This window comes from Cyanistes caeruleus, chromosome 3, assembly GCF_971803275.1.
Source record: "Cyanistes caeruleus chromosome 3, bCyaCae1.hap1.1, whole genome shotgun sequence".
In the NCBI taxonomy this organism is placed as follows: Eukaryota; Metazoa; Chordata; class Aves; order Passeriformes; family Paridae; genus Cyanistes; species Cyanistes caeruleus.
Window position 1 is genome coordinate 71,473,402 of NC_141703.1, and position 15,952 is coordinate 71,489,353.

Consider the following 15,952-nt stretch of genomic DNA (forward strand, 5'->3'; position numbering starts at 1 on the left):
CTAAAGGGCTGTGTGGAGGATTCTGAAGCTGGTGAGGGGTTGGGGCACAGACCACTTTGGCTGTTCCCCAGCCTTTGCCCAGCACTCAGCGGAGCCATGCACAGCCAGAACACAGCTTTCACCTAAGAGGAGCCCATTTCAGAAAATATGCACCTACACAGCCGTAGGTGAATGAGGTGACTGCCACAGATCAGGCACCTTTTCACAAGCAGAAGTGCCAGATAATTGGCAGAGCACTGACAGGAATGATGATCTGCTACAAAACTGGTGGGAGACCCATTGCATGTCACCAAGGGGAGTAATAATGCCTTTTCTATATCTCTCTTCTCAATGTCTGCCTTGTCCCTGCTGTGCAGAGGGACTGTAACACTGACACATGCCAGCGCTCTGCCCCCCAAATGCTTAACTCTGGAAGAATTATCTAAATAAAAGTATCTCCCAGAAGAAAGTCATCTTTCTGTTCCCAGGGATTGGCTGGGGACAGGCTGTTTCCCTCAGGGAACTCTATTTGTGTTGCTGAAGGCCAAGTCCCTGGGCAGAAGGAGGCAAATTCAAATCCATAGTGGGTTTTCTTTTCCCAAAGAAAATACTTCACATAGGAAAATATTGGTTTGACAAAATGGAAATATTTTGAGAGAATTTACCAGTGCATGTACAATCATATATCTAAAACATGGTAAAAATATTTTGTTTCCAAAGAAATCAAACCCCAAAAATGTAATAAAAAGGCAGAGGACTTCTATTTTATATTTAACACACTATATTCAGAATTACAAACATTAAAATGAACTGCTGTGACTGTGTCATTTTGAAGTTTCCAGAACAGATTTTGGAAATACAATTTCGTGGAAATTTCCAACTGTGCATTCCAATTTAGGCCTGAAGGATTGTTTTAACATTCAATTTCCCACATAGCAGGATGTGCCAACTTAAACTAGCTCTAAAAATAACAAAAGAGGTCAAACAAATCCAACTAATATCTGAAATGAGAATGAACTTAATTGACATCCTCATCTCGCATGTGGCTCTGATGTTATCAATCTTCTTGCCCTCTTCTGAAGTTTAATCCATATTCTAGCCAGGGCTAGCAATGAATGGAATGGGAATCACAGCAGGAGGAGTCCTGAGGATGTGATGGTCCGAGCCAGTGCCTGCAGTGCCATTGGTGGACAGTGTCACACGCTGGGGACAGACCAGGAGCACACAGAGCAGTACTCTCAGCCTGAGTGGGGGGCTGGCCAAGCTGCTGGGTTTGCTCCCCACAGCCCATTCCCGTGGCTGAGCCCATGGCTGGGAAGCACCGCCTTGTGAAGTGCCAGAGCGGGACAAGCAAAGGTTATTTACCCTGGCTCGTAGCTGAGGCACTGACACTGCTGTGCACACAGTTTGCTTTAGTTTGTTGAAATGCTGTGGTTTGCTGATTTGGAAATATTCTTTTCTACTCTGGTTAAGTCAGGGGAACAATGGTGGCTGGAATTGGTGTCCCAAGTGGCTGCATGTTTGCAGCAATGCAGAAATATCTTGTTACTGCTGTTTTCAAAATGAACCATAGTCCCGATGTGCTTGGCAGCTTTCCCAGTGGAAGGTAAAGAGTAGTGTAGATGACAAGATGTAGTGATGTGAAAGCATTTCAGGGCTGGCAGGTTTAAGGCCTTTAACCACGGCCCAGAGCAGACAGGCAGGAGCGGGCGTGGTGCAAGGGTAGGAACTGTTACACCTGCTGTGGCACAAGTGGAGCGGTGAGCAGTCACTACTCCTAAAGCCAAGTGGTACCCAAGCATTTGTGCCCATACTAGTGGCCTTAGTGGACTTATGTCCCATCCCCTAGGGATGTTCTTCTGTCCCCACTAGTTGGGAAAGCCTGACACGGGGCCAGTGAGCAGCTATGCAGTGTGGACTGTGCTGGCCCAGGAGATTACTACTGCAGAAGGACATATCTGGGGGACATGGAGCCACCCAGGGTGTTAGCCAAGCCTATGTTTCTACTGTCACAGCTAAGCACGGAACATCAGCTGCCTCACAGGTACCAGGGTAAGAGTGGCATGTGATGCCCACAAGAAAAAGTATTCTGGGGTGCCTCTGCGTTTCATGTCCCTATAAACTGGTGCTGTTTGATGGAGGGGCCTCCTGGTTTCTTTGACTGAACTCAAATTCCACATAGCAGTCAGGACCAACCCCTGCCTTCTGTAACTCTCTAGCCAAAGCCAATTCCATATTCCTAGCAACCTTGCACTTGGCCTCAGTAGTTAATGCAATCACGACCTTGAAGCCTGCAACTCAAAGTCACAACAAAATGAAGAACTTCAAGCAGGTTGGAGGTGACTGGAGGCAGCCTGCTGAGCAACCATGATGGCAGTGCCTCTCTCTTCAGTGCTTTACTCTTGTGTTTGGTTTCTATTAAATTCAGCCCACTTGAAGATCTCCTTCACAGGGTGAGAAACCTGGTGGCAAGCTGCAAAAATTCTAATTGCTCAGTGTGGCGATAGCTTGGAGGGTTTTATAACAGCTGGCTCAATAATCAGCTGATTTAGTACATGGTTTTCCCAAAGCAGACTAAATTGCTTCCAGCACATTCCTGCTTTGGTTCCTGCAAGACACCTTGAGATGACCTTATGCTGCTTGCTCTGAGTTCAGCACAGGAGGTTGGACCTGCAGGACCCCTCCAGCCTCGGGACTCTGGGGTTCTGGGCCAAGGATGGCAAAGAGATTCTGGAGGCTCCCCTGGCCTGAAGGTGGAAGCCTCAGCAGCAGAAAAAAAAGAACCAATTAATAAGATGGAAAGCAGTTTATCTGGAAGAAAACCTCATTTTTTAGCAGCTGAATAGCAGCAGAGGAAAGCTTTAACCATGAAGCATTGCTGTAAGTATCAAGAGGAGGAAAACAGTGCTGATCTGTGGGATTAGGAGTCACTTTGTGGTAAGGACAAGTCGTGGTGTGGCACAGACAGCAACTGGACAACCCCAGTGACAGCAGCTGGAGCTCAAGGGGCAGAGAGCAAACTTTCCGAAACAGATTGCAGATCTCTGGTTCTATCTGCTCTTTTCTGATACATTGAAATTCACTTTGCAGCTCAATGACTGACTTAAATTAAATGATTAACATCCTCACTCTTACAGAAAGCATCCTCATCCCTTTATTATGAATTTAAATGTTACTTTGAATTTTCTGAGTGTCAACATGCATAATCAGGCTTGACTTCCTTTTGAGAAATATCAATAAAATAACAGCTTCTACTGTCAGGCTCTGGCACAACTCCCAGTCATTGAGCTACTTGAAACAACATTTGTCATTACTAAAAACCATTTCTGAAAATAATACGAACTGTGCCATAGAAGTTTAACTGCTGCCCTCTTTTGGGTAGGATAATTACTGCTCATCTCTGTCGGGATGCTCTACCAGCAACAGACTTGGAATTAACTCTGCTTCAGGAGCACAGTGGTGGAATGGTTCTGTACACAGCATAATATCCCTGAATAGCCCAAATTCCACATACTGTTTGTACTTTACAATGTGGCTTGCCTATGAAGGATTTATGCAATCAGTGGTGGTTTCTTTGTCCCTCTGTTCTTCTTCTACATTTCCTGTGGGCACTGAACAACTCTGTGCTGCAGGACACTGTGGATCACAAACTCAGATTGCAGGCTGAGTTTTAAATGAGTTTTAATTGCTTGTGGAATACCAGGGAGAATAGTGTAGATTTATCCAGTCTCCATGGCCTGATTTTCAGATGGCTTTCTCTTGTGCTGGGAAGCCCAGAGTTAATATGTACTTATATTAACATGAACATATTGTGCTTCTATTAAGATTCTTTCCCCTAGTGTCTGTATTTATTTTTGAAGCAAGTAACAGCAGTTAAATGGTCACAAGGGGGATAACCAGAATCTATCAGAGAAGATACTGGTAAATGTCCCGAGACAAAAGCAGTAGAAATGTAGAGGCAGGAAATGATGTTTGAAGCTCAGGGAAAAGACACTAAAGAACACCTGTGCCTTTGCAAACCAGCTTCTAGTTTATTTTTAAATCCTGGTGAAACATTTCCCTTTAAGTCCTTGCACAGGCAGCTACAGCTGATCAGTGAGAAGAAGCAAGAGGTGACCAGTATGGAATCATGGAGATTTTGGGGGAAAATGTCTGTGACTGGTTGGCACGCTTTCCTCCCTCTGCCACTTTTCCTTTCAGTGAACAAAAAGTGAAACAAGGGAGATGCAGATTCAGAAAACATGTTCTGTGGTCCCCCCAGCCTGCCCTCACCTTTGGCTTCACTTGTAGCACTGAGGGGATGCAAAGACTTGTCACTAGGATTACCTTCCCTTCCCTCTCCCTAACAAACTCCTGAGCAGAGGCTTGAAATATGAGTTTATCATATGTCAAATCCATGGAAGAAGCTGAAACACAATGCCTAAAAGGTGTTTACAAGCGTTTTATTTCTTAGTTGCCTCTTCTTCATTTAGACAGCTCTGGCAACTCTCTGGTTGTGATGGCACAGCCATCACAAACTGTCCCCCCATCCCAAGTCCAAATCCCATGGAGTGTCTGAATTCATGGTGCAAAGATGCTCAAATACCAAACCTTGCTCCACTCCTTACAGGTTACTGAGGATCCTTCTTCAAACTGATGCCAGGTTGGCACAAAACAAGATTCTCACTGGAGACAAGGGAGTGCTTATCTGACCAGGACAGACTATTTTGTTAAACATGTTCTGGTATCTCTAAGGAAAAGGGTGGCAAATTGTATCTCATTGAGGTACAGCAGGGTGAAATTCCTGCTCCAGAATGCAATTTTTCAGTTTCTTTTTTCCTTATCTAAAAGTAGATGCTGCTGTATAATTCATATGCTGTGTGAATTTTCTGCAAGAGATTTTTTGATAAGTGCATATATTCATCTTTTAAAGGATGAGGAGGTAGTTGATCCCTCTCTAGCTTGATATTATTTATACAAAATAAAACATCTTTAACATGTGAAATCAAGAAAGCTTCCACTATATGAGAGCCAGTACTCTGATGAAATGGACTGTCACACGAAAGGTAAGAGAAACTTTTGGCTCCAGGAGATCTGAGGTCCATGATCCTGAGCCCCTCTCCTACCTCCAGCCATAAGGCCACTGACTGTGCTCAAGCAAAAGCAGCCTCCTATTTGTTCACAGGTGAGAAAGCTGAGACTTGAGTGTCTCTTGTCCACAAACAGATGCAGAGCTCTGGTCAGAGGTGCCAAATAGGTGACATAGGTGTTGGGTTTTTCTCTAGAGCAAAACTGGTTGTCTCTGGTGGTTCTTTCAACAAAGGATTGCATTTATTGTAAGCTTCTAATAAGATATCCAGCTCACCCTAAGAATTATTTATGGGATCTGGCCATGTATTTTGAGATGACACCACAAGTTCAGGCGCTGATGTCCCTTTTGTTGATCTACTCTTGGTGATTTTTAAGGCTGAGATCTGGATGTCCTCAGCATCTGCTGATGCTAATGAGAGCTGAGAGCACCCCATGAACTCACTAGATTAAGTGCTAACCTTAATAACTGCTGATCTAAATGTTCCCACTCCAGCAGCCAAGGACAGGAAAAATGTTCTGGAAATTTAATTTAATCTCTCAGCAGGAGTGTCCTGCGTGGGGCTCATCCCTGCTGCTGGACTGTCTTCTCACAGAATGCCTCAGTCACCACCTTTGAGGGACCTGCTGATTCCGTGTTGAAATCTCATTCCAAATGCGATCCCTTTAGATGTTATTTGCTTTCACATGGCTACAGCCAAGTTAACCGTGCAAAATTTATGTTCATGGTGTCTACACTGTCATGAACTGGGCAGAGAGGAGGACTCATTGTTTAGTAACTGTGGAGCCCAACAGTAATCACATCCCACAGGCTTGCTAGTTTGGAGAACTGTTTAGTGGAGTAAAATGCAGTGATGGTAATAATCCCCAGATGCTGTAGGAGATAGAAACCAAAGCTGTGGTTGGTAAAGGCCATCTTGTGGTAAGGCACTCGTGTTGTCATTTTAAAATAGTCCATTGGGAGATGCCCTTATGTTAAAAGAAATTACTTGAGCCACAACCTTTCTGCATTACTGGTGGTATTTTAGGGACCCAAAAGTGAAGATGACATTTTCCAGTAGGCACATAGTGGGCGAGGGCTTGACAGAGACGAGTGACAGTCTGGCCCCAGTCACAGGGTGAGCCGGGCTGCAAAGAAAAATGGAGTTTTTTCTTTTTGAGGTAGATTTTAGAAACTTATCTTGTTTTAAATTTAATTGCCTGGCAGTTTTAAAGCAGGTATCCACTAATGCTTTTTAAAATAACTGCCATAGTTATGACAACTCCACAGATATGCTAAAACAAGACTAACAAATGTGCTAAGCAAAGGCTGCCACAGTCAGGTCATCATCCAGAGCAGAGCACAGCACGCTGCTGTACAGCAAGTCAAGGAAGTGAACAGGGTGCTGCCAGTCCTCAGTAACTTTGGAAAATGTAATGGAGATATTCCATTGCTGCATATTTTGGCCAAAGTGCAGACATGTGCATACATTCACTGTTCTTTGAAGCAAAGCCAAGATAGTTGTCACCTCACAAGGAGCTTACAACAAAGTTACACCAGGTTGCAGCCAGCAAAAAACTGATGGTCTTCTGAAATTTCCCAAATATGAAACTCAATAAGGAGAGTTCTTATTTTAATATCTTGCTTTATACCAACAAAGCCTTGAATTTGATCTGAATTATGTATTACTTGTATATTACTCTCACTGCAGGCTTAATTAATATCAGTGTCTAACACTTACCTATCTAATTTTTAATACTCAGTTTTTGGAAAAGCATCTATTCACAGAGTTGGCTATAAGGTCAACTCTGCTTCAAATAACAAGTGACAGCAAAATATTTGAAGAGTAGTTCCAGTACATTTAAAAAAAACCAAACAAAACAATTCACACACAGAAAGGTCATCTCTTCATGCCAGAGAAACTGTATGAATCACTGTTACTCTGGGGACTACTATTGCTTGATGGGTAAGACCTACCCTGCTCTTTTCCAGTCTGGATCTCAGTTTAGGGGTCGTTGTCCCCATCCAACAACCTTTCCATCTGTGGTTATGTAAAATAACAGATTGATGATGGGGAGAACACCAACTGCCTCAGATGAAGAGGAGTGTGCAGAGGACCACTGCTCAAGTCAGACAGAGGAGAAAATTTTTCTTTTGCCTTTAGTTGTCCTAGACCAGCTGTGCTGCCTCCATTGCAAATATACAGCACTCCTGGAATAAATGCAACAATGTCTTACTTGGAAAGAAGATAAGAGGAAAGGAGGGATGGGATCCAAACATAGGCAGCTGGTGTTCTCTTAGGCAGCCTCAGGTAGTCCATGGAGAAGTTTACTAGCAGTGTCTGGATACAGTCCTGACTTAAACAAGTCACGGAGGCTGAATGGTGCTGTGGTTTCCAGAAGAGATTCCTCCAGTTGAGGATGATGTTGATCAGCTGGGAAGCTACATGGCTGCTCCCAGCACAGAAAGGAGTGTTTTGCCAAAAGTACTTCATGAAATAGAGAGAAGGTGGGTGCCTCTGGGACTCCACTTTCCTCCAAACAGTGTCATGGCTTTTCTTAAGAAGCTGCCTCCAGCAGTGACAGATGCTGAAGGGGTCTCTTGGGTGTTCCTCATGCCTCTCTTGCTTGCTCTTGCCATTTCACATCATGACACAGTGCAGCTGCCATCTCTCCAAACACCATCTGTGACAGCAGTGGCCAGTCCTGTTTCATGAGCACCGTCTTCACCAAAATATTTACAACAAAGAAACCGGGTTCACCCCTTCTAAATAAAGGTGGATGCAGTTGCAAGAGTGGCTGAAAAGAAATGAAACTGCTTGTTCCCAAACAAAAGTTAATGCAGATGCCATGATTATTCTATGATTTCAACAACCCTGACAAAATATTACTGATACATACAACTATGTTGGAGTTGGTACATCAGCCTCCAGCGCATTTCCTGACAATTTAGTAATGACCATTTCCTGGCTAATAAACACAGTCCCGTAGTTTATTTGCCTTAATCACCTTGGCCTTCCGCTTCAGAGTTCATCCAGTCCAAAACAATGCTCTTGCTTTTCTTATTTCTTTGTTTGTTTTATTTTTCAGACACATCCTGATGTCATAACTAGCAAAGGAACAGGACAGGGGACATTACAAACATTACATTGTTTGAACTGTTGTAATGTCCCTTTGTTGGATCCCACAGACCTGCCATTGCCTGTTGTGTTTCTTCCAATTTTCCAACATATGAACACTAATGCATATTTTACTTAGATTATTCTGGAGAGATTATTTCTAAATGCAGTTGCTGACAGTAAGTTATACCGATGGCAGTTAATAAAACAAATCCTGTACTAACGGCTTTAAAAAGGGGGAGATTCAAAACAGCAGCCACAGAAAGAATAAACACAGTTTTAACCTGACTCCTGTCACACTTACTGTCTCAACATCCCAACAGAAACTTCCTTCAGCATTTCAATGCCCAAGTCCTTTGAGTGCCAGACATAAATTGACCAAATCTAACTCAGCATCAAACCTCCTTGTTACATATGTGACATTTCTCCCTCCTTTATCTGTACAAAAAATTCATTTGGATGAAACCATTTTCTCTAAGACAAGGTAAAGGGCAATTTTTGGTCAGTATTTCTGTGCACAAAATATCACTTCCAAGCCTTAGAATTGTCTTGTTTCACTGCATTGTACTGTGACACCCTGAAAACTCGACCCCTCTGGCCCATTGAATGGTTAGAGTCTGAGGAAAACCATCCTCTCAGTAAATCATCAATACTACTCTCCTTGAGGCTAACAGAACTGTTTATTTCAGTTGCTCTAGTAATTTAGGCAAGACTGTTTACTCAGATGCTCCCTTTCAAGTGACACGTTCTGTAGAATTACTGAAAAATGTGTTGGCAGACACTCCAGCAAAGAATAAAGTGGAGCAGGTGATTTGCATGGGGAGAACTTCTGCTTATGAAAATGAGTGATGCAACAAATGACCTTGTTTTCTTCCATTAAACTCCTAATTGGGAATATTTTCCTTATGGCAAATTTTCAATACATTATCAATTTGATTTTGAAATTTCAAGTTTTAAGGTAAACTATCACAGGATGGAGAAATCATGTGTAGATACTGATTATAAATTAGGATTGCTACCTTCCATTCACCAAAGCAGGACCCTTACCTACGGTTTTTGATAGTAGCACACAATTACTCTCAATATTTAAATTTGACATTGGTTGTTCATTCACAAAGTTTTGTTTGTTTTTTTTACAGTTTAAGCTGGCTTTAAACTTGAATTTTTTTCATACAGTAAATTCATAATGAAGCGTGCTACCAATGTCCCCCAAATCCCCAAGCCAAACTGAATTCCACCCCTGAGGAGTGAGAGTAATTCTGTCAAACCTATGGTATTTAGGAAGCAAATTTTTAAAATACAAAAGATATAAAATGTATCTCTGTTATAAGATTGTTATTGTTCTTTCCTCGATGGGTATTGTTTGGGGGGGCAGACTAAGCTAGTAATAAAACTGCTGGGTTCCCAAAGCTGTGATGTGACATTCAGGAACTGCACTATCTGAATACGTGCTTGCTCTTCCCATTGACTTTTCAGCCCCATGTCATTCTCTTCCTGTGACAGGGGTTTTTGGATCCATGGGACCTTTGAGATTAGGGAATTAATCTTGCTGAAAAATAAACCTGAAGGGATGACTTCAGTTTGGGTTTTTTTGTGGGATTTTTTGTTTTGTTTTTTTTTGGTTAGGAAAGCTGCCCAGCAAGGGTCAGTGTGCAGCCTCACAAATGCTTGTGCCAGAGCAGTGCTGGAGGCAATGGAGATGAAGCAATGGCAGGATTGAAATGCTGCCTGTTGGATTTGCTGCTGCCCACGGCCCCTGCCATGTCCCCTTGGTTGAGCTGGCATAACTGAGCCACTGGTCAGTACACTGAGAGCAGAGAGCTTAGGCCAAAAGGCAACCCAGTGAAACACTTGCTACTAATTTTAGCTGGATTGATTTTCTGAACCACTTCAGTGCATGGTGACAGGGACAGTCATTCCAGCACAGCAGAGGGGCACAAGGAAGTGCAGGGAATGGAATGATAGTGGCAGGGTGTGCAGGGTGGGGGCTGCCTGAAGTGTTACTCTTGCTGAAAACTGTCAGTGTAATCCTACTGAAAGTAGCTCAGTCACTGCAGGAAAATACATCAGTACATGGGTCATCAGTCTCCACGTTACTGTTTTTCTTTTGGAACAGATCACACATTGATTTCAGAGCATCAGCTTTCACCTCTGATCCTCCTCTGTGCACAGGCTTCCGTGGGAATTGTACTTGGAATAGGTCTCAAGGTTTTGCACCTATGAGACCAGGAGCTCATCAAGAAAAAAATATTATTTCATCAATTCAATGTTATGTTTCCCTTTATTCAGAAAAATACTTGCAAGCAACCGCAATATTAACAGACCTAGTTTGGGAAGCTACGTTCCCAGGAAATTTCATCTGTTTACTACAAATATGCCTTTGACAAGTCAAGGCTGCTTATCTATGAGATATAATACTTTATATCATAATGTAATATTTCAATTTCTTTATGGCTAACCAGATTATTATGTATTTGCTTTTCCAGTCAATGCAAATGTAATTACAAAATAAAACTGCTGTGTGGTTAAATAAATCAAAACCTTTATCTGAAGAAACAAATGCAACTTCACCTGAATTTATCTGCATAATTACGTGAATGTAACTTCCCTGACAACATTACACATGGACAACTGAAAATGAAATCATTGTTGAAATCCTTTTTACTACACATTCCTTTAATACTCTGCTAACTGAGAAAGAAGACAGGGAAGAGAAAGCTGTGACAGCTTCAAGGAGTTGAAGCACATTCTGACAGTGCATTGGCTCATAAAATCTTCATATCCATACTGCTCAAAGTACTCATCTTCAACCCCAGCCATTATGTGACTCCATCTCCTAGATCAGCTGCAGTGCTAAAGGGTTAAGGGGCTGGCCATGGTTGTTCTTGCTTTGTAAAATAACTCTATGCTGAAATGCATGGTCACTAAAACTTTTATGTGTATCTGACAAATTTGTTGAATTGGTACTTAAAAAAAGGACACAAAAATACATAGAAAATTGTGCAGTGCTATGCTGATGTTTAGCTAATATGCCTTCTGTATGAGGCAAGATGGTCATTAGATCTATATGAGAGTCTGATCCAGAATGGGAAAGCCTACATAACTATTCATTTGTTTTACAGAAACAAAAAACTACAGAGTCAAACCATTATTTTATTCCAGATTAAATTTTCTGGAGTTCAAAAGCAGTTGTTCCATTGTTGCACAGAAATTATTAGTTAAACTAAAGATGCTCAGGTTTATTATAATAGAAATTATTAAAGAGAGAACTAAAATGGATTGTAGTGGAGAGAAAATGGAATGAGAGGATTGTCTAGAGGAGCACCTAGAGCCATGAAGATCAATCCACTGACAACTTTCCTTGTGTTCCTGTCAGTGGCAGTTTACAGCTGCCATGCACTAGATCCAGTGTCTCAGCAGTGCAGCCAGGGAACTCCAGCTGGACAGGTCAAAACTGGGTGCACAGCACATAATTGGCAAGCAAGCAGCAACAGTCACCTCTGGCCACTTCCAGGCAAAAACTCTTAACTAAGTGTCATATATAACATAAGTGTATATATAACATAAGTGTATATATAACATAAACCAGACGATTGAGGATACCAGTATCATAAAGTCACCCCAGGACATTAAGGTGAGATATCTTGGGAAGAACTGTGATCTTGCTAAACCCCTCCTTGAAAACAAGGGAAAAACGAAGAGACTTGTCCATCAAGTTCTTAGAACACCATATCTGGGGACCAAAGGGAAACCTAAACCAGGAAAACCAGCTTCAAATCATTATCCCCTAGTTCCCCTATGCTCATACTAGAAACTGAGTGGCAGTAAAAGGGTTTGCTGACCACTTTCTTTAGCTAAGGTTACAGGGTTGGCCACCAAGGTACCCATTTCCTCCCATGTCAAACCTCAAAGCAGAGAAGACAAAGCAGGGTCAGTGATCCCAGCTGCTGAAAGAGGGACTGGCTGGGCATCTCTAGAACTCCTGCTAGGAAGGGCTGGCCAAATAAGTAGGAGGTGGGTATATACGTGGCATGAGGGTATAAACTAAAATTTGTATACAGCAGCCTGAGATCTCCTGGTCCACCTGCAAGATGGAGAATTCCTGTTCCTTATTTAGGATAAGGATTAGCAATTTCTTTATAGCTGTCTAAATTAATTGCCCTATGCAGAGCTGATTCTAGTACTAAGAAAATCCATGGTGAAGTCCCTGAGGGGCTGCTGCTGAAGAACAAAGATGGTATTTCTGCCATACAGACTGCATTGCAAAGGGACATGTCAAGGGGCTGGAGAGCCTATAAATAGATTCAATTTTAATACTTTCATAAATGGCTTCAGAATGAAAAGTAGAGCACACTAATGAAATCTGCAAATAGTTTTCAGGCTACATTCAGTAAAAGATTATTAACAGCGCTATAAAAGGGAAAACTAAATGGTGATACACGGAATAATAAAAATGTCATAAAGTTTTTTACTGGATGACTTCTGGGATTAGCCCTCTAAAATTCCTGCCATATGTGTATTCCTAGGGGTATGTGTGTGCATCAGCTGATTGGGGGACACCTAAGCTACTAAAATGATATGGATGTGAAACTAGTGGAGACAATTTTACCACTTTGGTCTATACATTTCCAACAGCTACAGGAAAAGCAACTCCTTTGTAAAATGTCATCCGGAGTATCATTTTGGTCTGGTGGTCGTTTTTTGAAAGAAGATCAATACATGTCAGAATAGAAAAAACATTATTTATGGAAAGGAACTTATTTATGGGAAAAATCTCTTCTAATTCTATATGAACTCACAAAATTAAGAATAAGGACAACATAATATTCTAAATATACCTAAGATAAACATGAGGAAGCAAGGAAGAAAATCTAATTGGGATAAAGAATATCTATCCATGTGCTAGCAAATATAGTGAATGTAAATAAGCTGGAAGTCAGAAGGATTTACAACTCTCCAAGTCAAACTGTGGAACAGCTGCTCAACAAGAGATGTGAGGACAAGAAAATTAACTCACCTTAGACACTATCATCTTGTGCACGGCTGCACATGACTCTGCAAAGTGCGTGGCTTAAATTTAGGACTCTTAATACTTCTGATTCATCACTATCTGTTTTATCAGAATTACATGACAATTTTAGGCAGTAAGCTTCCCCTCATAGGTGATAGACAACTTTTTTTTCCCTGTTTGACTTCATTAGGCTGTGATAATTATATGGATACTAATCTAATACGAATCTCTGATAAGGCTACCAAATGTTTGGACTGTCTGGTATAATTGGACCTGCTAAAGGATCTTTCTAATGACTCAACACACCATGAAAATTAATACTAATTTTTTTCAATAAAACAGTCAAATCCATGTGGGGCTAACAAGAAGAGTTAATTTCTAACAGTGCAGTGCTGTGATGTGTTGCAGGAGGCAGCAGAGATGTGCAAAATACAGGCAAGACTTTCAGTGGTTCAGAACCAGGTTGCCAGTAGTTATCCCCAGAGCAAACTTGGCAGGCAAGAGTGATGGCCACAGCTCATACTAACTTGTCACCCAGGAATCACCTTCTAAGGTACACTGCCATGTTCCATCCACACAACTCCAGGGAAGAAAGAAATTCTTTGAATATCCAAGTTTATTCTGGAACTGCCAAAGCTGAAAAATCTCCTCATTCTTAGGATGAGCTTTTCAGGGAGCTGGTGCAAACTACAGACCCAAAGTGAAGCAGTAATATGGTTCTATGCAATGATCATTCTGCCCATGGACTCCCAGCTACTGGAGAATCTGTTGGCAGGTACTTCTACAACTTGCTTCTTCTATATACGGTAGAAAAGTAAAGAGAAACTAAATGAGTCCTGTTGCATATTTCTGCTGCAACTTCACAAGTTAGCCACCTTCAGACAGCCTATGTACAGCTAACTACTGGACCTTGCTTTCTCTATTGGAATTGATTTCATTACATGGAACACACTTAGGGTGACTGTACAGAGGACTGGTCAGCTGAGCAGTTAGGTTGCTTTCCAGGGACTGCCTTCAAAACAGGAAATGGCTAGATGATGAACCAGCTTATGAGTACTTCATGGTATTTCTGCATCCAGGAGGAAAATTTTTGAGCTTAAGTTTGTGTCAGACCTCCTGAAGGGAAAACCTACAAAGTAGTATGGCAGCATTTCCAAACACAAGTGAAACAAGCCCGTGGGTGTGTACGTGCGTATGTGTTTGTGCTAGGCTATAAAGGCTGCATTGGCACCTTCTGTGAACTGCCACAGATATTTCACCTATCAGCTTCTCCAGACCACACTGTTTGTCTGAGAGAGTCACACATCCAAATTGGGATGAATTCTCTAGTACTAAGGTGGTAAGTCTTACCTAAAGGTCTTGCTGAGGATTTCCATGTAGGTCCTTGCTTTTTATGCAGGATCAGTGACAATTTGGCTGTGACTTTTAAGTTACTGAAAGGAAAGAAAAGTCACCTCCTAAGCAGATGACCTCAGGGATAAACTAATAGGAGTAGGAAGCCCTTTTCAGGGCTGCATCTTTAGAGCAGGGTGAAAATATAATATTTTCAGAGGAGAGACTAAAGCATCAGTAGTCTAGCCTTTGGTAATCAGAAATGACTCAATCTTAAGTGAATGACACTTACATGAAACAAGTGTCTAGAGACAGTAGCCTAAAATACACTAGTGCTGCATTGATCCCTTTTGGGTTGGTAAGTTTGCCTTGACAACAACTTTGAGATGAAAGAGACAGTAAGCCGGCAGTCTGAGCTGGCATTTGTGTCCTTCAACATAGAAATCTGCTGCATGAAGGTTTTTAAGTGTTTGTTACAGATAAGTTGAAACAGGCTTGCTTAAGCTATCATCCTACCATCTATTATACTAGGAAAGTGCTCCCAAATATTTCAGAAGTCCATGGCAGAGGCAGTGCAGAGGCTGTGTGGAGGAAAGCATACATATTTTCCAAATACTCAGTGTAAGCTATCACTGATAATCTTCCAAGTGTGAATCATAAGCAACATATTCTGATCAACCCGTCATAAATCCTAAAGATAACTCTAAAGGTCAAAACAGCTAAACTTAGTGACTGTTCTGTTGAGCTCCCCCCTTCTCAGCACACTGCAGTGCTAACCCCGACACGTCTGGTTGCCAGACAAGTGGAGTCAGGAAGAAACAGAACATAAGCAGATACAAACCCAAATACAGCAGGTTTCCTGTAAAACAATTAATGCACTCACTTGCTTTAAACAATGCTTAAGCTCTTATTGGTACAGCTTCAAATACAGGAATGAGTATCATAAGATGCCAAAAGTCTATATCTAGTAGAACTGCCCACCCAGCCTACATTTTTTAACTTTACTGACGTGTTGCTATCCAGTGTCAATCTATTCCAATGCAAGGCCTAGCTTGTGAAAAGCCAGTTTAAGTACAAGGTGTGTGCCTCTCTTCTTGGGCAGAATATTAGTTTAACAAATATGGAGTCTGACTCAGCCATCTGTGTGTCTGACAGTCTCCTGAATTCCCCTTCTGCAGGCTGCTGTTCCAGCAGCTCAGCTGATGCTTGGTGTGTGCTGTGGCTGCTCCTGGCCACTGTGACTGTTCACTGCTCTGACAGTGTCACCAAGTTCTGCTCACACACAAATACACTGCACACAAATTCTCTATAACCTCATTCTTAGCCCCTGTATCTTTTCCTGTGTAATAGAGTTAATGATTGGTTTGAATCTTGCTTCCAGTAAGACCCAGTCTTGCAATGTGGAGGTTGCTCACATAAATACCTAACATTTTGCCTCTTCCCAGGTCAATTCCATTCTTAACAA